The sequence below is a fragment of the Lineus longissimus genome, chromosome 12 (genome assembly GCF_910592395.1).
Source record: "Lineus longissimus chromosome 12, tnLinLong1.2, whole genome shotgun sequence".
Classification (NCBI taxonomy): domain Eukaryota; kingdom Metazoa; phylum Nemertea; class Pilidiophora; order Heteronemertea; family Lineidae; genus Lineus; species Lineus longissimus.
In genome coordinates this window covers 7162160-7189152 of record NC_088319.1, presented here as the reverse complement: position 1 = coordinate 7189152, position 26993 = coordinate 7162160, and positions in this window count along the sequence as shown.

The following is a 26993-nucleotide window of genomic DNA, read 5'->3' as shown; positions in this document are numbered from 1 at the left end:
GCCGACCGACTTTCGTCGCCACTAGTGTAATATTGCTAGTCTAATGACAACTAATCATAGCAGAATCTCAAAATTGCGGTCTCAGTTTGTCCAATCGAGCATCTCGACTGTCTATAACCAAAATGAGCGTGATTGGACGCGACGAGCGCGATCGCCGACCGACTTTCGTCGCCAGTAGTGTAATATTGCTAGTCTTAATGACAAGTAATCATCGCAGAATCTCGAAATTGCGGTCTCAGTTTGACCATAGGTCATCTTGACTCTGTATAACCAAAATGAGCGTGATTGGACGCGACGAGCGCCATCGCCGACCGACTTTCATCGCCAGTAGTGTAATATTGCTAGTCTAATGACAACTAATCATCGCAGAATCTCGAAATTGTGGTCTCAGTTTGACCATAGGTCATCTCAACTCTGCATAACCAATGTGAGCGTGATTGGACGTGACGAGCGCCATCGCCGACCGACTTTCATCGCCAGTAGTGTAATATTGCTAGTCTAATGACAAGTAATCATCGCAGAATCTCGAAATTGCGGTCTCAGTTTGTCAAATCGGTCATCTCGACTCTGTATAACCAAAATGAGTGTGATTGGACGCAACGAGCGCGATCGCCGACCGACTTTCGTCGCCAGTAGTGTAATATTGCTAGTCTAATGACAAGTATTCATCGCAGAATCTCGAAATTGTGGTCTCAGTTTGATCATAGGTCATCTCGACTCTGCATAACCAATGTGAGCGTGATTGGACGCGACGAGCGCCATCGCCGACCGACTTTCATCGCCAGTAGTGTAATATTGCTAGTCTAATGACAACTAATCATCGCAGAATCTCAAAATTGTGGTCTCGGTTTGACCATAGGTCATCTCGACTATCTATAACCAAAATGAGCGTGATTGGACGCGACGAGCGCCATCGCCGACCGACTTTCATCGCAAGTAGTGTAATATTGCTAGTCTAATGACAACTAATCATTGCAGAATCTCAAAATTGTGGTCTCGGTTTGACCATAGGTCATCTCGACTCTGCATAACCAATGTGAGTGTGATTGGACACGACGCGCGCCATCGCCGACCGACTTTCATCGCCAGTAGTGTAATATTGCTAGTCTAATGACAACTAATCATCGCAGAATCTCGAAATTGTGGTCTCAGTTTGACCATAGGTCATCTCGACTCTGCATAACCAATGTGAGCGTGATTGGACGTGTTGAGCGCCATCGCCGACCGACTTTCATCGCCAGTAGTGTAATATTGCTAGTCTAATGACAAGTAATCATTGCAGAATCTCGAAATTGCGGTCTCAGTTTGTCAAATCGGTCATCTCGACTCTGTATAACCAAAATGAGTGTGATTGGACGCAACGAGCGCGAACGCCGACCGACTTTCGTCGCCAGTAGTGTAATATTGCTAGTCTAATGACAAGTAATCATCGCAGAATCTCGAAATTGTGGTCCCAGTTTGATCATAGGTCATCTCGACTCTGCATAACCAATGTGAGCGTGATTGGACGCGACGAGCGCCATCGCCGACCGACTTTCATCGCCAGTAGTGTAATATTGCTAGTCTAATGACAAGTAATCATCGCAGAATCTCGAAATTGTGGTCTCAGTTTGATCATAGGTCATCACGACTCTGCATAACCAATGTGAGCGTGATTGGACGCGACGAGCGCCATCGCCGACCGACTTTCATCGCCAGTAGTGTAATATTGCTAGTCTAATGACAACTAATCATCGCAGAATCTCAAAATTGCGGTCTCAGTTTGACCATAGGTCATTTCGACTCTGCATAACCAAAGTGAGCGTGATCGGTCGCGACGAGCGCCATCGCCGACCGACTTTCATCGCCAGTAGTGTAATATTGCTAGTCTAATGACAAGTAATCATCGCAGAATCTCGAAATTGTGGTCTCAGTTTGATCATAGGTCATCACGACTCTGCATAACCAATGTGAGCGTGATTGGACGTGACGAACGCCATCGCTGACCGACTTTCATCGCCAGTAGTGTAATATTGCTAGTCTAATGACAAGTAATCATCGCAGAATCTCAAAATTGCGGTCACAGTTTGTCAAATCGGTCATCTCGACTCTGTATAACCAAAATGAGCGTGATTGGACGCGACGAGCGCCATCGCCGACCGACTTTCATCGCCAGTAGTGTAATATTGCTAGTCTAATGACAACTAATCATCGCAGAATCTCAAAATTGTGGTCTCGGTTTGACCATAGGTCATCTCGACTCTGCATAACCAATGTGAGTGTGATTGGACACGACGAGCGCCATCGCCGACCGACTTTCATCGCCAGTAGTGTAATAGTGCTAGTCTAATGACAACTAATCATCGTAGAATCTCGAAATTGTGGTCTCAGTTTGACCATAGGTCATCTCGACTCTGCATAACCAATGTGAGCGTGATTGGACGCGACGAACGCCATCGCCGACCGACTTTCATCGCCAGTAGTGTAATATTGCTAGTCTAATGACAACTAATCATCGCAGAATCTCAAAATTGCGGTCTCAGTTTGACCATAGGTCATTTCGACTCTGCATAACCAAAGTGGGCGTGATCGGTCGCGACGAGCGCCATCGCTGACCGACTTTCATCGCCAGTAGTGTAATATTGCTAGTCTAATGACAAGTAATCATCGCAGAATCTCGAAATTGTGGTCTCAGTTTGATCATAGGTCATCACGACTCTGCATAACCAATGTGAGCGTGATTGGACGCGACGAACGCCATCGCCGACCGACTTTCATTGCCAGTAGTGTAATATTGCTAGTCTAATGACAAGTAATCATCGCAGAATCTCAAAATTGCGGTCACAGTTTGTCAAATCGGTCATCTCGACTCTGTATAACCAAAATGAGTGTGATTGGACGCAACGAGCGCGATCGCCGACCGACTTTCGTCGCCACTAGTGTAATATTGCTAGTCTAATGACAACTAATCATCGCAGAATCTCAAAATTGCGGTCTCAGTTTGTCCAATCGAGCATCTCGACTATCTATAACCAAAATGAGTGTGATTGGACGCAACGAGCGCGATCGCCGACCGACTTTCGTCGCCAGTAGTGTAATATTGCTAGTCTTAATGACAAGTAATCATCGCAGAATCTCGAAATTGCGGTCTCAGTTTGACCATAGGTCATCTTGACTCTGTATAACCAAAATGAGCGTGATTGGACGCGACGAGCGCCATCGCCGATCGACTTTCATCGCCAGTAGTGTAATATTGCTATTCTAATGACAACTAATCATCGCAGAATCTCAAAATTGTGGTCTCGGTTTGACCATAGGTCATCTCGACTCTGCATAACCAATGTGAGTGTGATTGGACACGACGAGCGCCATCGCCGACCGACTTTCATCGCCAGTAGTGTAATAGTGCTAGTCTAATGACAACTAATCATCGCAGAATCTCAAAATTGTGGTCTCAGTTTGACCATAGGTCATCTCGACTCTGCATAACCAATGTGAGTGTGATTGGACGCGACGAACGCCATCGCCGACCGACTTTCATCGCCAGTTTTGTAATATTGCTATTCTAATGACAACTAAACATCGCAGAATCTCAAAATTGCGGTCTCAGTTTGACCATAGGTCATTTCGACTCTGCATAACCAAAGTGGGCGTGATCAGTCGCGACGAGCGCCATCGCTGACCGACTTTCATCACCAGTAGTGTAATATTGCTAGTCTAATGGCAAGTAATCGTCGCAGAATCTCGAAATTGTGGTCTCAGTTTGATCATAGGTCATCACGACTCTGCATAACCAAAGTGGGCGTGATCAGTCGCGACGAGCGCCATCGCTGACCAACTTTCATCGCCAGTAGTGTAATATTGCTAGTCTAATGACAAGTAATCATCGCAGAATCTCAAAATTGCGGTCACAGTTTGTCAAATTGGTCATCTCGACTCTGTATAACCAAAATGAGTGTGATTGGACGCAACGAGCGCGATCGCCGACCGACTTTCGTCGCCACTAGTGTAATATTGCTAGTCTAATGACAACTAATCATCGCAGAATCTCAAAATTGCGGTCTCAGTTTGTCCAATCGAGCATCTCGACTATCTATAACCAAAATGAGCGTGATTGGACGCGACGAGCGCGATCGCCGACCGACTTTCGTCGCCAGTAGTGTAATATTGCTAGTCTTAATGACAAGTAATCATCGCAGAATCTCGAAATTGTGGTCTCAGTTTGACCATAGGTCATCACGACTCTGCATAACCAATGTGAGCGTGATTGGACGTGACGAACGCCATCGCTGACCGACTTTCATCGCCAGTAGTGTAATATTGCTAGTCTAATGACAAGTAATCATCGCAGAATCTCAAAATTGCGGTCACAGTTTGTCAAATCGGTCATCTCGACTCTGTATAACCAAAATGAGCGTGATTGGACGCGACGAGCGCCATCGCCGACCGACTTTCATCGCCAGTAGTGTAATATTGCTATTCTAATGACAACTAATCATCGCAGAATTTCAAAATTGTGGTCTCGGTTTGACCATAGGTCATCTCGACTCTGCATAACCAATGTGAGTGTGATTGGACACGACGAGCGCCATCGCCGACCGACTTTCATCGCCAGTAGTGTAATAGTGCTAGTCTAATGACAACTAATCATCGTAGAATCTCGAAATTGTGGTCTCAGTTTGACCATAGATCATCTCGACTCTGCATAACCAATGTGAGCGTGATTGGACGCGACGAACGCCATCGCCGACCGACTTTCATCGCCAGTAGTGTAATATTGCTAGTCTAATGACAACTAATCATCGCAGAATCTCAAAATTGCGGTCTCAGTTTGACCATAGGTCATTTCGACTCTGCATAACCAAAGTGGGCGTGATCGGTCGCGACGAGCGCCATCGCTGACCGACTTTCATCGCCAGTAGTGTAATATTGCTAGTCTAATGACAAGTAATCATCGCAGAATCTCGAAATTGTGGTCTCAGTTTGATCATAGGTCATCTCGACTCTGCATAACCAATGTGAGCGTGATTGGACGCGACGAGCGCCATCGCCGACCGACTTTCATCGCCAGTAGTGTAATATTGCTAGTCTAATGACAACTAATCATCGCAGAATCTCAAAATTGTGGTCTCGGTTTGACCATAGGTCATCTCGACTATCTATAACCAAAATGAGCGTGATTGGACGCGACGAGCGCCATCGCCGACCGACTTTCATCGCAAGTAGTGTAATATTGCTAGTCTAATGACAACTAATCATCGCAGAATCTCAAAATTGTGGTCTCGGTTTGACCATAGGTCATCTCGACTCTGCATAACCAATGTGAGTGTGATTGGACACGACGCGCGCCATCGCCGACCGACTTTCATCGCCAGTAGTGTAATATTGCTAGTCTAATGACAACTAATCATCGCAGAATCTTGAAATTGTGGTCTCAGTTTGACCATAGGTCATCTCGACTCTGCATAACCAATGTGAGCGTGATTGGACGTGTTGAGCGCCATCGCCGACCGACTTTCATCGCCAGTAGTGTAATATTGCTAGTCTAATGACAAGTAATCATTGCAGAATCTCGAAATTGCGGTCTCAGTTTGTCAAATCGGTCATCTCGACTCTGTATAACCAAAATGAGTGTGATTGGACGCAACGAGCGCGAACGCCGACCGACTTTCGTCGCCAGTAGTGTAATATTGCTAGTCTAATGACAAGTAATCATCGCAGAATCTCGAAATTGTGGTCTCAGTTTGATCATAGGTCATCACGACTCTGCATAACCAATGTGAGCGTGATTGGACGCGACGAACGCCATCGCCGACCGACTTTCATCGCCAGTAGTGTAATATTGCTAGTCTAATGACAACTAATCATCGCAGAATCTCAAAATTGCGGTCTCAGTTTGACCATAGGTCATTTCGACTCTGCATAACCAAAGTGAGCGTGATCGGTCGCGACGAGCGCAATCGCCGACCGACTTTCAACGCCAGTAGTGTAATATTGCTAGTCTAATGACAAGTAATCATCGCAGAATCTCGAAATTGTGGTCTCAGTTTGATCATAGGTCATCACGACTCTGCATAACCAATGTGAGCGTGATTGGACGTGACGAACGCCATCGCTGACCGACTTTCATCGCCAGTAGTGTAATATTGCTAGTCTAATGACAAGTAATCATCGCAGAATCTCAAAATTGCGGTCACAGTTTGTCAAATCGGTCATCTCGACTCTGTATAACCAAAATGAGTGTGATTGGACGCAACGAGCGCGATCGCCGACCGACTTTCGTCGCCACTAGTGTAATATTGCTAGTCTAATGACAACTAATCATCGCAGAATCTCAAAATTGCAGTCTCAGTTTGTCCAATCGAGCATCTCGACTATCTATAACCAAAATGAGCGTGATTGGACGCGACGAGCGCGATCGCCGACCGACTTTCGTCGCCAGTAGTGTAATATTGCTAGTCTTAATGACAAGTAATCATCGCAGAATCTCGAAATTGCGGTCTCAGTTTGACCATAGGTCATCTCGACTCTGTATAACCAAAATGAGCGTGATTGGACGCGACGAGCGCCATCGCCGACCGACTTTCATCGCCAGTAGTGTAATATTGCTATTCTAATGACAACTAATCATCGCAGAATTTCAAAATTGTGGTCTCGGTTTGACCATAGGTCATCTCGACTCTGCATAACCAATGTGAGTGTGATTGGACACGACGAGCGCCATCGCCGACCGACTTTCATCGCCAGTAGTGTAATAGTGCTAGTCTAATGACAACTAATCATCGTAGAATCTCGAAATTGTGGTCTCAGTTTGACCATAGGTCATCTCGACTCTGCATAACCAATGTGAGCGTGATTGGACGCGACGAACGCCATCGCCGACCGACTTTCATCGCCAGTAGTGTAATATTGCTAGTCTAATGACAACTAATCATCGCAGAATCTCAAAATTGCGGTCTCAGTTTGACCATAGGTCATTTCGACTCTGCATAACCAAAGTGGGCGTGATCGGTCGCGACGAGCGCCATCGCTGACCGACTTTCATCGCCAGTAGTGTAATATTGCTAGTCTAATGACAAGTAATCATCGCAGAATCTCGAAATTGTGGTCTCAGTTTGATCATAGGTCATCACGACTCTGCATAACCAATGTGAGCGTGATTGGACGCGACGAACGCCATCGCCGACCGACTTTCATTGCCAGTAGTGTAATATTGCTAGTCTAATGACAAGTAATCATCGCAGAATCTCAAAATTGCGGTCACAGTTTGTCAAATCGGTCATCTCGACTCTTTATAACCAAAATGAGTGTGATTGGACGCAACGAGCGCGATCGCCGACCGACTTTCGTCGCCACTAGTGTAATATTGCTAGTCTAATGACAACTAATCATCGCAGAATCTCAAAATTGCGGTCTCAGTTTGTCCAATCGAGCATCTCGACTATCTATAACCAAAATGAGCGTGATTGGACGCGACGAGCGCGATCGCCGACCGACTTTCGTCGCCAGTAGTGTAATATTGCTAGTCTTAATGACAAGTAATCATCGCAGAATCTCGAAATTGCGGTCTCAGTTTGACCATAGGTCATCTTGACTCTGTATAACCAAAATGAGCGTGATTGGACGCGACGAGCGCCATCGCCGATCGACTTTCATCGCCAGTAGTGTAATATTGCTATTCTAATGACAACTAATCATCGCAGAATCTCAAAATTGTGGTCTCGGTTTGACCATAGGTCATCTCGACTCTGCATATCCAATGTGAGTGTGATTGGACACGACGAGCGCCATCGCCGACCGACTTTCATCGCCAGTAGTGTAATAGTGCTAGTCTAATGACAACTAATCATCGCAGAATCTCAAAATTGTGGTCTCAGTTTGACCATAGGTCATCTCGACTCTGCATAACCAATGTGAGTGTGATTGGACGCGACGAACGCCATCGCCGACCGACTTTCATCGCCAGTTTTGTAATATTGCTATTCTAATGACAACTAATCATCGCAGAATCTCAAAATTGCGGTCTCAGTTTGACCATAGGTCATTTCGACTCTGCATAACCAAAGTGGGCGTGATCAGTCGCGACGAGCGCCATCGCTGACCGACTTTCATCACCAGTAGTGTAATATTGCTAGTCTAATGGCAAGTAATCGTCGCAGAATCTCGAAATTGTGGTCTCAGTTTGATCATAGGTCATCACGACTCTGCATAACCAAAGTGGGCGTGATCAGTCGCGACGAGCGCCATCGCTGACCAACTTTCATCGCCAGTAGTGTAATATTGCTAGTCTAATGACAAGTAATCATCGCAGAATCTCAAAATTGCGGTCACAGTTTGTCAAATTGGTCATCTCGACTCTGTATAACCAAAATGAGTGTGATTGGACGCAACGAGCGCGATCGCCGACCGACTTTCGTCGCCACTAGTGTAATATTGCTAGTCTAATGACAACTAATCATCGCAGAATCTCAAAATTGCGGTCTCAGTTTGTCCAATCGAGCATCTCGACTATCTATAACCAAAATGAGCGTGATTGGACGCGACGAGCGCGATCGCCGACCGACTTTCGTCGCCAGTAGTGTAATATTGCTAGTCTTAATGACAAGTAATCATCGCAGAATCTCGAAATTGTGGTCTCAGTTTGACCATAGGTCATCTCGACTCTGTATAACCAAAATGAGCGTGATTGGACGCGACGAGCGCCATCGCCGACCGACTTTCATCGCCAGTAGTGTAATATTGCTAGTCTAATGACAACTAATCATCGCAGAATTTCAAAATTGTGGTCTCAGTTTGACCATAGGTCATCTCGACTCTGCATAACCAATGTGAGTGTGATTGGACACGACGAGCGCCATCGCCGACCGACTTTCATCGCCAGTAGTGTAATATTGCTAGTCTAATGACAACTAATCATCGTAGAATCTCGAAATTGTGGTCTCAGTTTGACCATAGGTCATCTCGACTCTGCATAACCAATGTGAGCGTGATTGGACGCGACGAACGCCATCGCCGACCGACTTTCATCGCCAGTAGTGTAATATTGCTAGTCTAATGACAACTAATCATCGCAGAATCTCAAAATTGCGGTCTCAGTTTGACCATAGGTCATTTCGACTCTGCATAACCAAAGTGGGCGTGATCGGTCGCGACGAGCGCCATCGCTGACCGACTTTCATCGCCAGTAGTGTAATATTGCTAGTCTAATGACAAGTAATCATCGCAGAATCTCGAAATTGTGGTCTCAGTTTGATCATAGGTCATCACGACTCTGCATAACCAATGTGAGCGTGATTGGACGCGACGAACGCCATCGCCGACCGACTTTCATTGCCAGTAGTGTAATATTGCTAGTCTAATGACAAGTAATCATCGCAGAATCTCAAAATTGCGGTCACAGTTTGTCAAATCGGTCATCTCGACTCTGTATAACCAAAATGAGTGTGATTGGACGCAACGAGCGCGATCGCCGACCGACTTTCGTCGCCACTAGTGTAATATTGCTAGTCTAATGACAACTAATCATCGCAGAATCTCAAAATTGCGGTCTCAGTTTGTCCAATCGAGCATCTCGACTATCTATAACCAAAATGAGCGTGATTGGACGCGACGAGCGCGATCGCCGACCGACTTTCGTCGCCAGTAGTGTAATATTGCTAGTCTTAATGACAAGTAATCATCGCAGAATCTCGAAATTGCGGTCTCAGTTTGACCATAGGTCATCTCGACTCTGTATAACCAAAATGAGCGTGATTGGACGCGACGAGCGCCATCGCCGATCGACTTTCATCGCCAGTAGTGTAATATTGCGAGTCAAATGACAACTAATCATCGCAGAATCTCAAAATTGTGGTCTCGGTTTGACCATAGGTCATCTCGACTCTGCATAACCAATGTGAGTGTGATTGGACACGACGAGCGCCATCGCCGACCGACTTTCATCGCCAGTAGTGTAATAGTGCTAGTCTAATGACAACTAATCATCGCAGAATCTCAAAATTGTGGTCTCAGTTTGACCATAGGTCATCTCGACTCTGCATAACCAATGTGAGTGTGATTGGACGCGACGAACGCCATCGCCGACCGACTTTCATCGCCAGTTTTGTAATATTGCTATTCTAATGACAACTAATCATCGCAGAATCTCAAAATTGCGGTCTCAGTTTGACCATAGGTCATTTCGACTCTGCATAACCAAAGTGGGCGTGATCAGTCGCGACGAGCGCCATCGCTGACCGACTTTCATCACCAGTAGTGTAATATTGCTAGTCTAATGGCAAGTAATCGTCGCAGAATCTCGAAATTGTGGTCTCAGTTTGATCATAGGTCATCACGACTCTGCATAACCAAAGTGGGCGTGATCAGTCGCGACGAGCGCCATCGCTGACCGACTTTCATCGCCAGTAGTGTAATATTGCTAGTCTAATGACAAGTAATCATCGCAGAATCTCAAAATTGCGGTCACAGTTTGTCAAATTGGTCATCTCGACTCTGTATAACCAAAATGAGTGTGATTGGACGCAACGAGCGCGATCGCCGACCGACTTTCGTCGCCACTAGTGTAATATTGCTAGTCTAATGACAACTAATCATCGCAGAATCTCAAAATTGCGGTCTCAGTTTGTCCAATCGAGCATCTCGACTATCTATAACCAAAATGAGCGTGATTGGACGCGACGAGCGCGATCGCCGACCGACTTTCGTCGCCAGTAGTGTAATATTGCTAGTCTTAATGACAAGTAATCATCGCAGAATCTCGAAATTGTGGTCTCAGTTTGACCATAGGTCATCTCGACTCTGTATAACCAAAATGAGCGTGATTGGACGCGACGAGCGCCATCGCCGACCGACTTTCATCGCCAGTAGTGTAATATTGCTAGTCTAATGACAACTAATCATCGCAGAATTTCAAAATTGTGGTCTCGGTTTGACCATAGGTCATCTCGACTCTGCATAACCAATGTGAGTGTGATTGGACACGACGAGCGCCATCGCCGACCGACTTTCATCGCCAGTAGTGTAATAGTGCTAGTCTAATGACAACTAATCATCGTAGAATCTCGAAATTGTGGTCTCAGTTTGACCATAGGTCATCTCGACTCTGCATAACCAATGTGAGCGTGATTGGACGCGACGAACGCCATCGCCGACCGACTTTCATCGCCAGTAGTGTAATATTGCTAGTCTAATGACAACTAATCATCGCAGAATCTCAAAATTGCGGTCTCAGTTTAACCATAGGTCATTTCGACTCTGCATAACCAAAGTGGGCGTGATCGGTCGCGACGAGCGCCATCGCTGACCGACTTTCATCGCCAGTAGTGTAATATTGCTAGTCTAATGACAAGTAATCATCGCAGAATCTCGAAATTGTGGTCTCAGTTTGATCATAGGTCATCACGACTCTGCATAACCAATGTGAGCGTGATTGGACGCGACGAACGCCATCGCCGACCGACTTTCATTGCCAGTAGTGTAATATTGCTAGTCTAATGACAAGTAATCATCGCAGAATCTCAAAATTGCGGTCACAGTTTGTCAAATCGGTCATCTCGACTCTGTATAACCAAAATGAGTGTGATTGGACGCAACGAGCGCGATCGCCGACCGACTTTCGTCGCCACTAGTGTAATATTGCTAGTCTAATGACAACTAATCATCGCAGAATCTCAAAATTGCGGTCTCAGTTTGTCCAATCGAGCATCTCGACTATCTATAACCAAAATGAGCGTGATTGGACGCGACGAGCGCGATCGCCGACCGACTTTCGTCGCCAGTAGTGTAATATTGCTAGTCTTAATGACAAGTAATCATCGCAGAATCTCGAAATTGCGGTCTCAGTTTGACCATAGGTCATCTCGACTCTGTATAACCAAAATGAGCGTGATTGGACGCGACGAGCGCCATCGCCGATCGACTTTCATCGCCAGTAGTGTAATATTGCTATTCTAATGACAACTAATCATCGCAGAATCTCAAAATTGTGGTCTCGGTTTGACCATAGGTCATCTCGACTCTGCATAACCAATGTGAGTGTGATTGGACACGACGAGCGCCATCGCCGACCGACTTTCATCGCCAGTAGTGTAATAGTGCTAGTCTAATGACAACTAATCATCGCAGAATCTCAAAATTGTGGTCTCAGTTTGACCATAGGTCATCTCGACTCTGCATAACCAATGTGAGTGTGATTGGACGCGACGAACGCCATCGCCGACCGACTTTCATCGCCAGTTGTGTAATATTGCTATTCTAATGACAACTAATCATCGCAGAATCTCAAAATTGCGGTCTCAGTTTGACCATAGGTCATTTCGACTCTGCATAACCAAAGTGGGCGTGATCAGTCGCGACGAGCGCCATCGCTGACCGACTTTCATCACCAGTAGTGTAATATTGCTAGTCTAATGGCAAGTAATCGTCGCAGAATCTCGAAATTGTGGTCTCAGTTTGATCATAGGTCATCACGACTCTGCATAACCAATGTGAGCGTGATTGGACGCGACGAACGCCATCGCCGACCGACTTTCGTCGCCACTAGTGTAATATTGCTAGTCTAATGACAACTAATCATAGCAGAATCTCAAAATTGTGGTCTCAGTTTGTCCAATCGAGCATCTCGACTATCTATAACCAAAATGAGCGTGATTGGACGCGACGAGCGCGATCGCCGACCGACTTTCGTCGCCAGTAGTGTAATATTGCTAGTCTTAATGACAAGTAATCATCGCAGAATCTCGAAATTGCGGTCTCAGTTTGACCATAGGTCATCTTGACTCTGTATAACCAAAATGAGCGTGATTGGACGCGACGAGCGCCATCGCCGACCGACTTTCATCGCCAGTAGTGTAATATTGCTAGTCTAATGACAACTAATCATCGCAGAATCTCGAAATTGTGGTCTCAGTTTGACCATAGGTCATCTCAACTCTGCATAACCAATGTGAGCATGATTGGACGTGACGAGCGCCATCGCCGACCGACTTTCATCGCCAGTAGTGTAATATTGCTAGTCTAATGACAAGTAATCATCGCAGAATCTCGAAATTGCGGTCTCAGTTTGTCAAATCGGTCATCTCGACTCTGTATAACCAAAATGAGTGTGATTGGACGCAACGAGCGCGATCGCCGACCGACTTTCGTCGCCAGTAGTGTAATATTGCTAGTCTAATGACAAGTAATCATCGCAGAATCTCGAAATTGTGGTCTCAGTTTGATCATAGGTCATCTCGACTCTGCATAACCAATGTGAGCGTAATTGGACGCGACGAGCGCCATCGCCGACCGACTTTCATCGCCAGTAGTGTAATATTGCTAGTCTAATGACAACTAATCATCGCAGAATCTCAAAATTGTGGTCTCGGTTTGACCATAGGTCATCTCGACTATCTATAACCAAAATGAGCGTGATTGGACGCGACGAGCGCCATCGCCGACCGACTTTCATCGCAAGTAGTGTAATATTGCTAGTCTAATGACAAGTAATCATCGCAGAATCTCAAAATTGTGGTCTCGGTTTGACCATAGGTCATCTCGACTCTGCATAACCAATGTGAGTGTGATTGGACACGACGCGCGCCATCGCCGACCGACTTTCATCGCCAGTAGTGTAATATTGCTAGTCTAATGACAACTAATCATCGCAGAATCTCGAAATTGTGGTCTCAGTTTGACCATAGGGCATCTCGACTCTGCATAACCAATGTGAGCGTGATTGGACGTGTTGAGCGCCATCGCCGACCGACTTTCATCGCCAGTAGTGTAATATTGCTAGTCTAATGACAAGTAATCATTGCAGAATCTCGAAATTGCGGTCTCAGTTTGTCAAATCGGTCATCTCGACTCTGTATAACCAAAATGAGTGTGATTGGACGCAACGAGCGCGAACGCCGACCGACTTTCGTCGCCAGTAGTGTAATATTGCTAGTCTAATGACAAGTAATCATCGCAGAATCTCGAAATTGTGGTCCCAGTTTGATCATAGGTCATCTCGACTCTGCATAACCGATGTGAGCGTGATTGGACGCGACGAGCGCCATCGCCGACCGACTTTCATCGCCAGTAGTGTAATATTGCTAGTCTAATGACAAGTAATCATCGCAGAATCTCGAAATTGTGGTCTCAGTTTGATCATAGGTCATCACGACTCTGCATAACCAATGTGAGCGTGATTGGACGCGACGAACGCCATCGCCGACCGACTTTCATCGCCAGTAGTGTAATATTGCTAGTCTAATGACAACTAATCATCGCAGAATCTCAAAATTGCGGTCTCAGTTTGACCATAGGTCATTTCGACTCTGCATAACCAAAGTGAGCGTGATCGGTCACGACGAGCGCCATCGCCGACCGACTTTCAACGCCAGTAGTGTAATATTGCTAGTCTAATGACAAGTAATCATCGCAGAATCTCGAAATTGTGGTCTCAGTTTGATCATAGGTCATCACGACTCTGCATAACCAATGTGAGCGTGATTGGACGTGACGAACGCCATCGCTGACCGACTTTCATCGCCAGCAGTGTAATATTGCTAGTCTAATGACAAGTAATCATCGCAGAATCTCAAAATTGCGGTCACAGTTTGTCAAATCGGTCATCTCGACTCTGTATAACCAAAATGAGTGTGATTGGACGCAACGAGCGCGATCGCCGACCGACTTTCGTCGCCACTAGTGTAATATTGCTAGTGTAATGACAACTAATCATCGCAGAATCTCAAAATTGCGGTCTCAGTTTGTCCAATCGAGCATCTCGACTATCTATAACCAAAATGAGCGTGATTGGACGCGACGAGCGCGATCGCCGACCGACTTTCGTCGCCAGTAGTGTAATATTGCTAGTCTTAATGACAAGTAATCATCGCAGAATCTCGAAATTGCGGTCTCAGTTTGACCATAGGTCATCTCGACTCTGTATAACCAAAATGAGCGTGATTGGACGCGACGAGCGCCATCGCCGACCGACTTTCATCGCCAGTAGTGTAATATTGCTATTCTAATGACAACTAATCATCGCAGAATTTCAAAATTGTGGTCTCGGTTTGACCATAGGTCATCTCGACTCTGCATAACCAATGTGAGTGTGATTGGACACGACGAGCGCCATCGCCGACCGACTTTCATCGCCAGTAGTGTAATAGTGCTAGTCTAATGACAACTAATCATCGTAGAATCTCGAAATTGTGGTCTCAGTTTGACCATAGGTCATCTCGACTCTGCATAACCAATGTGAGCGTGATTGGACGCGACGAACGCCATCGCCGACCGACTTTCATCGCCAGTAGTGTAATATTGCTAGTCTAATGACAACTAATCATCGCAGAATCTCAAAATTGCGGTCTCAGTTTGACCATAGGTCATTTCGACTCTGCATAACCAAAGTGGGCGTGATCGGTCGCGACGAGCGCCATCGCTGACCGACTTTCATCGCCAGTAGTGTAATATTGCTAGTCTAATGACAAGTAATCATCGCAGAATCTCGAAATTGTGGTCTCAGTTTGATCATAGGTCATCACGACTCTGCATAACCAATGTGAGCGTGATTGGACGCGACGAACGCCATCGCCGACCGACTTTCATTGCCAGTAGTGTAATATTGCTAGTCTAATGACAACTAATCATCGCAGAATCTCAAAATTGCGGTCACAGTTTGTCAAATCGGTCATCTCGACTCTGTATAACCAAAATGAGTGTGATTGGACGCAACGAGCGCGATCGCCGACCGACTTTCGTCGCCACTAGTGTAATATTGCTAGTCTAATGACAACTAATCATCGCAGAATCTCAAAATTGCGGTCTCAGTTTGTCCAATCGAGCATCTCGACTATCTATAACCAAAATGAGCGTGATTGGACGCGACGAGCGCGATCGCCGACCGACTTTCGTCGCCAGTAGTGTAATATTGCTAGTCTTAATGACAAGTAATCATCGCAGAATCTCGAAATTGCGGTCTCAGTTTGACCATAGGTCATCTCGACTCTGTATAACCAAAATGAGCGTGATTGGACGCGACGAGCGCCATCGCCGACCGACTTTCATCGCCAGTAGTGTAATATTGCTATTCTAATGACAACTAATCATCGCAGAATCTCAAAATTGTGGTCTCGGTTTGACCATAGGTCATCTCGACTCTGCATAACCAATGTGAGTGTGATTGGACACAACGAGCGCCATCGCCGACCGACTTTCATCGCCAGTAGTGTAATAGTGCTAGTCTAATGACAACTAATCATCGCAGAATCTCGAAATTGTGGTCTCAGTTTGACCATAGGTCATCTCGACTCTGCATAACCAATGTGAGCGTGATTGGACGCGACGAACGCCATCGCCGACCGACTTTCATCGCCAGTAGTGTAATATTGCTAGTCTAATGACAACTAATCATCGCAGAATTTCAAAATTGCGGTCTCAGTTTGTCAAATCGGTCATCTCGACTCTGTATAACCAAAATGAGCGTGATTGGACGCGAGGAGCGCGATCGCCGACCGACTTTCGTCGCCAGTAGTGTAATATTGCTAGTCTTAATGACAAGTAATCATCGCAGAATCTCGAAATTGCGGTCTCAGTTTGACCATAGGTCATCTTGACTCTGTATAACCAAAATGAGCGTGATTGGACGCGACGAGCGCCATCGCCGACCGACTTTCATCGCCAGTAGTGTAATATTGCTAGTCTAATGACAACTAATCATCGCAGAATCTCGAAATTGTTGTCTCAGTTTGACCATAGGTCATCTCAACTCTGCATAACCAATGTGAGCGTGATTGGACGTGACGAGCGCCATCGCCGACCGACTTTCATCGCCAGTAGTGTAATATTGCTAGTCTAATGACAAGTAATCATCGCAGAATCTCAAAATTGCGGTCTCAGTTTGTCAAATCGGTCATCTCGACTCTGTATAACCAAAATGAGTGTGATTGGACGCAACGAGCGCGATCGCCGACCGACTTTCGTCGCCAGTAGTGTAATATTGCTAGTCTAATGACAAGTAATCATCGCAGAATCTCGAAATTGTGGTCTCAGTTTGATCATAGGTCATCTCGACTCTGCATAACCAATGTGAGCGTGATTGGACGCGACGAGCGCCATCGCCGACCGACTTTCATCGCCAGTAGTGTAATATTGCTAGTCTAATGACAACTAATCATCGCAGAATCTCAAAATTGCGGTCTCAGTTTGACCATAGGTCATTTCGACTCTGCATAACCAATGTGAGCGTGATTGGACGCGACGAACGCCATCGCCGACCGACTTTCATAGCCAGTAGTGTAATATTGCTAGTCTAATGACAAGTAATCATCGCAGAATCTCGAAATTGCGGTCCCAGTTTGTCAAATCGGTCATCTCGACTCTGTATAACCAAAATGAGTGTGATTGGACGCAACGAGAGCGATCGCCGACCGACTTTCGTCGCCACTAGTGTAATATTGCTAGTCTAATGACAACTAATCATCGCAGAATCTCAAAATTTTGGTCTCGGTTTGACCATAGGTCATCTCGACTCTGCATAACCAATGTGAGTGTGATTGGACACGACGAGCGCCATCGCCGACCGACTTTCATCGCCAGTAGTGTAATATTGCTAGTCTAATGACAACTAATCATCGCAGAATCTCGAAATTGTGGTCTCAGTTTGACCATAGGTCATCTCGACTCTGCATAACCAATGTGAGCGTGATTGGACGTGACGAACGCCATCGCTGACCGACTTTCATCGCCAGTAGTGTAATATTGCTAGTCTAATGACAAGTAATCATCGCAGAATCTCAAAATTGCGGTCACAGTTTGTCAAATCGGTCATCTCGACTCTGTATAACCAAAATGAGTGTGATTGGACGCAACGAGCGCGATCGCCGACCGACTTTCGTCGCCACTAGTGTAATATTGCTAGTCTAATGACAACTAATCATCGCAGAATCTCAAAATTGCGGTCTCAGTTTGTCCAATCGAGCATCTCGACTATCTATAACCAAAATGAGCGTGATTGGACGCGACGAGCGCGATCGCCGACCGACTTTCGTCGCCAGTAGTGTAATATTGCTAGTCTTAATGACAAGTAATCATCGCAGAATCTCGAAATTGCGGTCTCAGTTTGACCATAGGTCATCTCGACTCTGTATAACCAAAATGAGCGTGATTGGACGCGACGAGCGCCATCGCCGACCGACTTTCATCGCCAGTAGTGTAATATTGCTATTCTAATGACAACTAATCATCGCAGAATTTCAAAATTGTGGTCTCGGTTTGACCATAGGTCATCTCGACTCTGCATAACCAATGTGAGTGTGATTGGACACGACGAGCGCCATCGCAGACCGACTTTCATCGCCAGTAGTGTAATAGTGCTAGTCTAATGACAACTAATCATCGTAGAATCTCGAAATTGTGGTCTCAGTTTGACCATAGGTCATCTCGACTCTGCATAACCAATGTGAGCGTGATTGGACGCGACGAACGCCATCGCCGACCGACTTTCATCGCCAGTAGTGTAATATTGCTAGTCTAATGACAACTAATCATCGTAGAATCTCGAAATTGTGGTCTCAGTTTGACCATAGGTCATCTCGACTCTGCATAACCAATGTGAGCGTGATTGGACGCGACGAACGCCATCGCCGACCGACTTTCATTGCCAGTAGTGTAATATTGCTAGTCTAATGACAAGTAATCATCGCAGAATCTCAAAATTGCGGTCACAGTTTGTCAAATCGGTCATCTCGACTCTGTATAACCAAAATGAGTGTGATTGGACGCAACGAGCGCGATCGCCGACCGACTTTCGTCGCCACTAGTGTAATATTGCTAGTCTAATGACAACTAATCATCGCAGAATCTCAAAATTGCGGTCTCAGTTTGTCCAATCGAGCATCTCGACTATCTATAACCAAAATGAGCGTGATTGGACGCGACGAGCGCGATCGCCGACCGACTTTCGTCGCCAGTAGTGTAATATTGCTAGTCTTAATGACAAGTAATCATCGCAGAATCTCGAAATTGCGGTCTCAGTTTGACCATAGGTCATCTCGACTCTGTATAACCAAAATGAGCGTGATTGGACGCGACGAGCGCCATCGCCGACCGACTTTCATCGCCAGTAGTGTAATATTGCTATTCTAATGACAACTAATCATCGCAGAATCTCAAAATTGTGGTCTCGGTTTGACCATAGGTCATCTCGACTCTGCATAACCAATGTGAGTGTGATTGGACAAAACGAGCGCCATCGCCGACCGACTTTCATCGCCAGTAGTGTAATAGTGCTAGTCTAATGACAACTAATCATCGCAGAATCTCGAAATTGTGGTCTCAGTTTGACCATAGGTCATCTCGACTCTGCATAACCAATGTGAGCGTGATTGGACGCGACGAACGCCATCGCCGACCGACTTTCATAGCCAGTAGTGTAATATTGCTAGTCTAATGACAACTAATCATCGCAGAATTTCAAAATTGCGGTCTCAGTTTGTGAAATCGGTCATCTCGACTCTGTATAACAAAAATGAGCGTGATTGGACGCGACGAGCGCGATCGCCGACCGACTTTCGTCGCCAGTAGTGTAATATTGCTAGTCTTAATGACAAGTAATCATCGCAGAATCTCGAAATTGCGGTCTCAGTTTGACCATAGGTCATCTTGACTCTGTATAACCAAAATGAGCGTGATTGGACGCGACGAGCGCCATCGCCGACCGACTTTCATCGCCAGTAGTGTAATATTGCTAGTCTAATGACAAGTAATCATCGCAGAATCTCGAAATTGTGGTCTCAGTTTGACCATAGGTCATCTCGACTCTGCATAACCAATGTGAGCGTGATTGGACGCGACGAACGCCATCGCCGACCGACTTTCATCGCCAGTAGTGTAATATTGCTAGTCTAATGACAACTAATCATCGCAGAATCTCAAAATTGCGGTCTCAGTTTGACCATAGGTCATTTCGACTCTGCATAACCAAAGTGGGCGTGATCGGTCGCGACGAGCGCCATCGCTGACCGACTTTCATCGCAAGTAGTGTAATATTGCTAGTCTAATGACAAGTAATCATCGCAGAATCTCGAAATTGTGGTCTCAGTTTGATCATAGGTCATCACGACTCTGCATAACCAATGTGAGCGTGATTGGACGCGACGAACGCCATCGCCGACCGACTTTCATTGCCAGTAGTGTAATATTGCTAGTCTAATGACAAGTAATCATCGCAGAATCTCAAAATTGCGGTCACAGTTTGTCAAATCGGTCATCTCGACTCTGTATAACCAAAATGAGTGTGATTGGACGCAACGAGCGCGATCGCCGACCGACTTTCGTCGCCACTAGTGTAATATTGCTAGTCTTATGACAACTAATCATCGCAGAATCTCAAAATTGCGGTCTCAGTTTGTCCAATCGAGCATCTCGACTATCTATAACCAAAATGAGCGTGATTGGACGCGACGAGCGCGATCGCCGACCGACTTTCGTCGCCAGTAGTGTAATATTGCTAGTCTTAATGACAAGTAATCATCGCAGAATCTCGAAATTGCGGTCTCAGTTTGACCATAGGTCATCTCGACTCTGTATAACCAAAATGAGCGTGATTGGACGCGACGAGCGCCATCGCCGACCGACTATCATCGCCAGTAGTGTAATATTGCTATTCTAATGACAACTAATCATCGCAGAATCTCAAAATTGCGGTCTCGGTTTGACCATAGGTCATCTCGACTCTGCATAACCAATGTGAGTGTGATTGGACACAACGAGCGCCATCGCCGACCGACTTTCATCGCCAGTAGTGTAATAGTGCTAGTCTAATGACAACTAATCATCGCAGAATCTCGAAATTGTGGTCTCAGTTTGACCATAGGTCATCTCGACTCTGCATAACCAATGTGAGCGTGATTGGACGCGACGAACGCCATCGCCGACCGACTTTCATCGCCAGTAGTGTAATATTGCTAGTCTAATGACAACTAATCATCGCAGAATTTCAAAATTGCGGTCTCAGTTTGTCAAATCGGTCATCTCGACTCTGTATAACCAAAATGAGCGTGATTGGACGCGACGAACGCCATCGCCGACCGACTTTCATAGCCAGTAGTGTAATATTGCTAGTCTAATGACAAGTAATCATCGCAGAATCTCGAAATTGCGGTCCCAGTTTGTCAAATCGGTCATCTCGACTCTGTATAACCAAAATGAGTGTGATTGGACGCAACGAGAGCGATCGCCGACCGACTTTCGTCGCCACTAGTGTAATATTGCTAGTCTAATGACAACTAATCATCGCAGAATCTCAAAATTTTGGTCTCGGTTTGACCATAGGTCATCTCGACTCTGCATAACCAATGTGAGTGTGATTGGACACGACGAGCGCCATCGCCGACCGACTTTCATCGCCAGTAGTGTAATATTGCTAGTCTAATGACAACTAATCATCGCAGAATCTCGAAATTGTGGTCTCAGTTTGACCATAGGTCATCTCGACTCTGCATAACCAATGTGAGCGTGATTGGACGTGACGAACGCCATCGCTGACCGACTTTCATCGCCAGTAGTGTAATATTGCTAGTCTAATGACAAGTAATCATCGCAGAATCTCAAAATTGCGGTCACAGTTTGTCAAATCGGTCATCTCGACTCTGTATAACCAAAATGAGTGTGATTGGACGCAACGAGCGCGATCGCCGACCGACTTTCGTCGCCACTAGTGTAATATTGCTAGTCTAATGACAACTAATCATCGCAGAATCTCAAAATTGCGGTCTCAGTTTGTCCAATCGAGCATCTCGACTATCTATAACCAAAATGAGCGTGATTGGACGCGACGAGCGCGATCGCCGACCGACTTTCGTCGCCAGTAGTGTAATATTGCTAGTCTTAATGACAAGTAATCATAGCAGAATCTCGAAATTGCGGTCTCAGTTTGACCATAGGTCATCTCGACTCTGTATAACCAAAATGAGCGTGATTGGACGCGACGAGCGCCATCGCCGACCGACTTTCATCGCCAGTAGTGTAATATTGCTATTCTAATGACAACTAATCATCGCAGAATTTCAAAATTGTGGTCTCGGTTTGACCATAGGTCATCTCAACTCTGCATAACCAATGTGAGTGTGATTGGACACGACGAGCGCCATCGCCGACCGACTTTCATCGCCAGTAGTGTAATAGTGCTAGTCTAATGACAACTAATCATCGTAGAATCTCGAAATTGTGGTCTCAGTTTGACCATAGGTCATCTCGACTCTGCATAACCAATGTGAGCGTGATTGGACGCGACGAACGCCATCGCCGACCGACTTTCATCGCCAGTAGTGTAATATTGCTAGTCTAATGACAACTAATCATCGCAGAATCTCAAAATTGCGGTCTCAGTTTGACCATAGGTCATTTCGACTCTGCATAACCAAAATGAGCGTGATCGGTCGCGACGAGCGCCATCGCTGACCGACTTTCATCGCCAGTAGTGTAATATTGCTAGTCTAATGACAAGTAATCATCGCAGAATCTCGAAATTGTGGTCTCAGTTTGATCATAGGTCATCACGACTCTGCATAACCAATGTGAGCGTGATTGGACGCGACGAACGCCATCGCCGACCGACTTTCATTGCCAGTAGTGTAATATTGCTAGTCTAATGACAAGTAATCATCGCAGAATCTCAAAATTGCGGTCACAGTTTGTCAAATCGGTCATCTCGACTCTGTATAACCAAAATGAGTGTGATTGGACGCAACGAGCGCGATCGCCGACCGACTTTCGTCGCCACTAGTGTAATATTGCTAGTCTAATGACAACTAATCATCGCAGAATCTCAAAATTGCGGTCTCAGTTTGTCCAATCGAGCATCTCGACTATCTATAACCAAAATGAGCGTGATTGGACGCGACGAGCGCGATCGCCGACCGACTTTCGTCGCCAGTAGTGTAATATTGCTAGTCTTAATGACAAGTAATCATCGCAGAATCTCGAAATTGCGGTCTCAGTTTGACCATAGGTCATCTCGACTCTGTATAACCAAAATGAGCGTGATTGGACGCGACGAGCGCCATCGCCGACCGACTTTCATCGCCAGTAGTGTAATATTGCTATTCTAATGACAACTAATCATCGCAGAATCTCAAAATTGTGGTCTTGGTTTGACCATAGGTCATCACGACTCTGCATAACCAATGTGAGCGTGATTGGACGCGACGAACGCCATCGCCGACCGACTTTCATTGCCAGTAGTGTAATATTGCTAGTCTAATGACAAGTAATCATCGCAGAATCTCAAAATTGCGGTCACAGTTTGTCAAATCGGTCATCTCGACTCTGTATAACCAAAATGAGTGTGATTGGACGCAACGAGCGCGATCGCCGACCGACTTTCGTCGCCACTAGTGTAATATTGCTAGTCTAATGACAACTAATCATCGCAGAATCTCAAAATTGCGGTCTCAGTTTGTCCAATCGAGCATCTCGACTATCTATAACCAAAATGAGCGTGATTGGACGCGACGAGCGCGATCGCCGACCGACTTTCGTCGCCAGTAGTGTAATATTGCTAGTCTTAATGACAAGTAATCATCGCAGAATCTCGAAATTGCGGTCTCAGTTTGACCATAGGTCATCTCGACTCTGTATAACCAAAATGAGCGTGATTGGACGCGACGAGCGCCATCGCCGACCGACTATCATCGCCAGTAGTGTAATATTGCTATTCTAATGACAACTAATCATCGCAGAATCTCAAAATTGCGGTCTCGGTTTGACCATAGGTCATCTCGACTCTGCATAACCAATGTGAGTGTGATTGGACACAACGAGCGCCATCGCCGACCGACTTTCATCGCCAGTAGTGTAATAGTGCTAGTCTAATGACAACTAATCATCGCAGAATCTCGAAATTGTGGTCTCAGTTTGACCACAGGTCATCTCGACTCTGCATAACCAATGTGAGCGTGATTGGACGCGACGAACGCCATCGCCGACCGACTTTCATCGCCAGTAGTGTAATATTGCTAGTCTAATGACAACTAATCATCGCAGAATTTCAAAATTGCGGTCTCAGTTTGTCAAATCGGTCATCTCGACTCTGTATAACCAAAATGAGCGTGATTGGACGCGACGAACGCCATCGCCGACCGACTTTCATAGCCAGTAGTGTAATATTGCTAGTCTAATGACAAGTAATCATCGCAGAATCTCGAAATTGCGGTCCCAGTTTGTCAAATCGGTCATCTCGACTCTGTATAACCAAAATGAGTGTGATTGGACGCAACGAGAGCGATCGCCGACCGACTTTCGTCGCCACTAGTGTAATATTGCTAGTCTAATGACAACTAATCATCGCAGAATCTCAAAATTTTGGTCTCGGTTTGACCATAGGTCATCTCGACTCTGCATAACCAATGTGAGTGTGATTGGACACGACGAGCGCCATCGCCGACCGACTTTCATCGCCAGTAGTGTAATATTGCTAGTCTAATGACAACTAATCATCGCAGAATCTCGAAATTGTGGTCTCAGTTTGACCATAGGTCATCTCGACTCTGCATAACCAATGTGAGCGTGATTGGACGTGACGAGCGCCATCGCTGACCGACTTTCATCGCCAGTAGTGTAATATTGCTAGTCTAATGACAAGTAATCATCGCAGAATCTCAAAATTGCGGTCACAGTTTGTCAAATCGGTCATCTCGACTCTGTATAACCAAAATGAGTGTGATTGGACGCAACGAGCGCGATCGCCGACCGACTTTCGTCGCCACTAGTGTAATATTGCTAGTCTAATGACAACTAATCATCGCAGAATCTCAAAATTGCGGTCTCAGTTTGTCCAATCGAGCATCTCGACTATCTATAACCAAAATGAGCGTGATTGGACGCGACGAGCGCGATCGCCGACCGACTTTCGTCGCCAGTAGTGTAATATTGCTAGTCTTAATGACAAGTAATCATCGCAGAATCTCGAAATTGCGGTCTCAGTTTGACCATAGGTCATCTCGACTCTGTATAACCAAAATGAGCGTGATTGGACGCGACGAGCGCCATCGCCGACCGACTTTCATCGCCAGTAGTGTAATATTGCTATTCTAATGACAACTAATCATCGCAGAATTTCAAAATTGTGGTCTCGGTTTGACCATAGGTCATCTCAACTCTGCATAACCAATGTGAGTGTGATTGGACACGACGAGCGCCATCGCCGACCGACTTTCATCGCCAGTAGTGTAATAGTGCTAGTCTAATGACAACTAATCATCGTAGAATCTCGAAATTGTGGTCTCAGTTTGACCATAGGTCATCTCGACTCTGCATAACCAATGTGAGCGTGATTGGACGCGACGAACGCCATCGCCGACCGACTTTCATCGCCAGTAGTGTAATATTGCTAGTCTAATGACAACTAATCATCGCAGAATCTCAAAATTGCGGTCTCAGTTTGACCATAGGTCATTTCGACTCTGCATAACCAAAGTGGGCGTGATCGGTCGCGACGAGCGCCATCGCTGACCGACTTTCATCGCCAGTAGTGTAATATTGCTAGTCTAATGACAAGTAATCATCGCAGAATCTCGAAATTGTGGTCTCAGTTTGATCATAGGTCATCACGACTCTGCATAACCAATGTGAGCGTGATTGGACGCGACGAACGCCATCGCCGACCGACTTTCATTGCCAGTAGTGTAATATTGCTAGTCTAATGACAAGTAATCATCGCAGAATCTCAAAATTGCGGTCACAGTTTGTCAAATCGGTCATCTCGACTCTGTATAACCAAAATGAGTGTGATTGGACGCAACGAGCGCGATCGCCGACCGACTTTCGTCGCCACTAGTGTAATATTGCTAGTCTAATGACAACTAATCATCGCAGAATCTCAAAATTGCGGTCTCAGTTTGTCCAATCGAGCATCTCGACTATCTATAACCAAAATGAGCGTGATTGGACGCGACGAGCGCGATCGCCGACCGACTTTCGTCGCCAGTAGTGTAATATTGCTAGTCTTAATGACAAGTAATCTTCGCAGAATCTCGAAATTGCGGTCTCAGTTTGACCATAGGTCATCTCGACTCTGTATAACCAAAATGAGCGTGATTGGACGCGACGAGCGCCATCGCCGACCGACTTTCATCGCCAGTAGTGTAATATTGCTATTCTAATGACAACTAATCATCGCAGAATCTCAAAATTGTGGTCTCGGTTTGACCATAGGTCATCTCGACTCTGCATAACCAATGTGAGTGTGATTGGACACAACGAGCGCCATCGCCGACCGACTTTCATCGCCAGTAGTGTAATAGTGCTAGTCTAATGACAACTAATCATCGCAGAATCTCGAAATTGTGGTCTCAGTTTGACCATAGGTCATCTCGACTCTGCATAACCAATGTGAGCGTGATTGGACGCGACGAACGCCATCGCCGACCGACTTTCATCGCCAGTAGTGTAATATTGCTAGTCTAATGACAACTAATCATCGCAGAATTTCAAAATTGCGGTCTCAGTTTGTCAAATCGGTCATCTCGACTCTGTATAACCAAAATGAGCGTGATTGGACGCGACGAGCGCGATCGCCGACCGACTTTCGTCGCCAGTAGTGTAATATTGCTAGTCTTAATGACAAGTAATCATCGCAGAATCTCGAAATTGCGGTCTCAGTTTGACCATAGGTCATCTTGACTCTGTATAACCAAAATGAGCGTGATTGGACGCGACGAGCGCCATCGCCGACCGACTTTCATCGCCAGTAGTGTAATATTGCTAGTCTAATGACAACTAATCATCGCAGAATCTCGAAATTGTTGTCTCAGTTTGACCATAGGTCATCTCAACTCTGCATAACCAATGTGAGCGTGATTGGACGTGACGAGCGCCATCGCCGACCGACTTTCATCGCCAGTAGTGTAATATTGCTAGTCTAATGACAAGTAATCATCGCAGAATCTCAAAATTGCGGTCTCAGTTTGTCAAATCGGTCATCTCGACTCTGTATAACCAAAATGAGTGTGATTGGACGCAACGAGCGCGATCGCCGACCGACT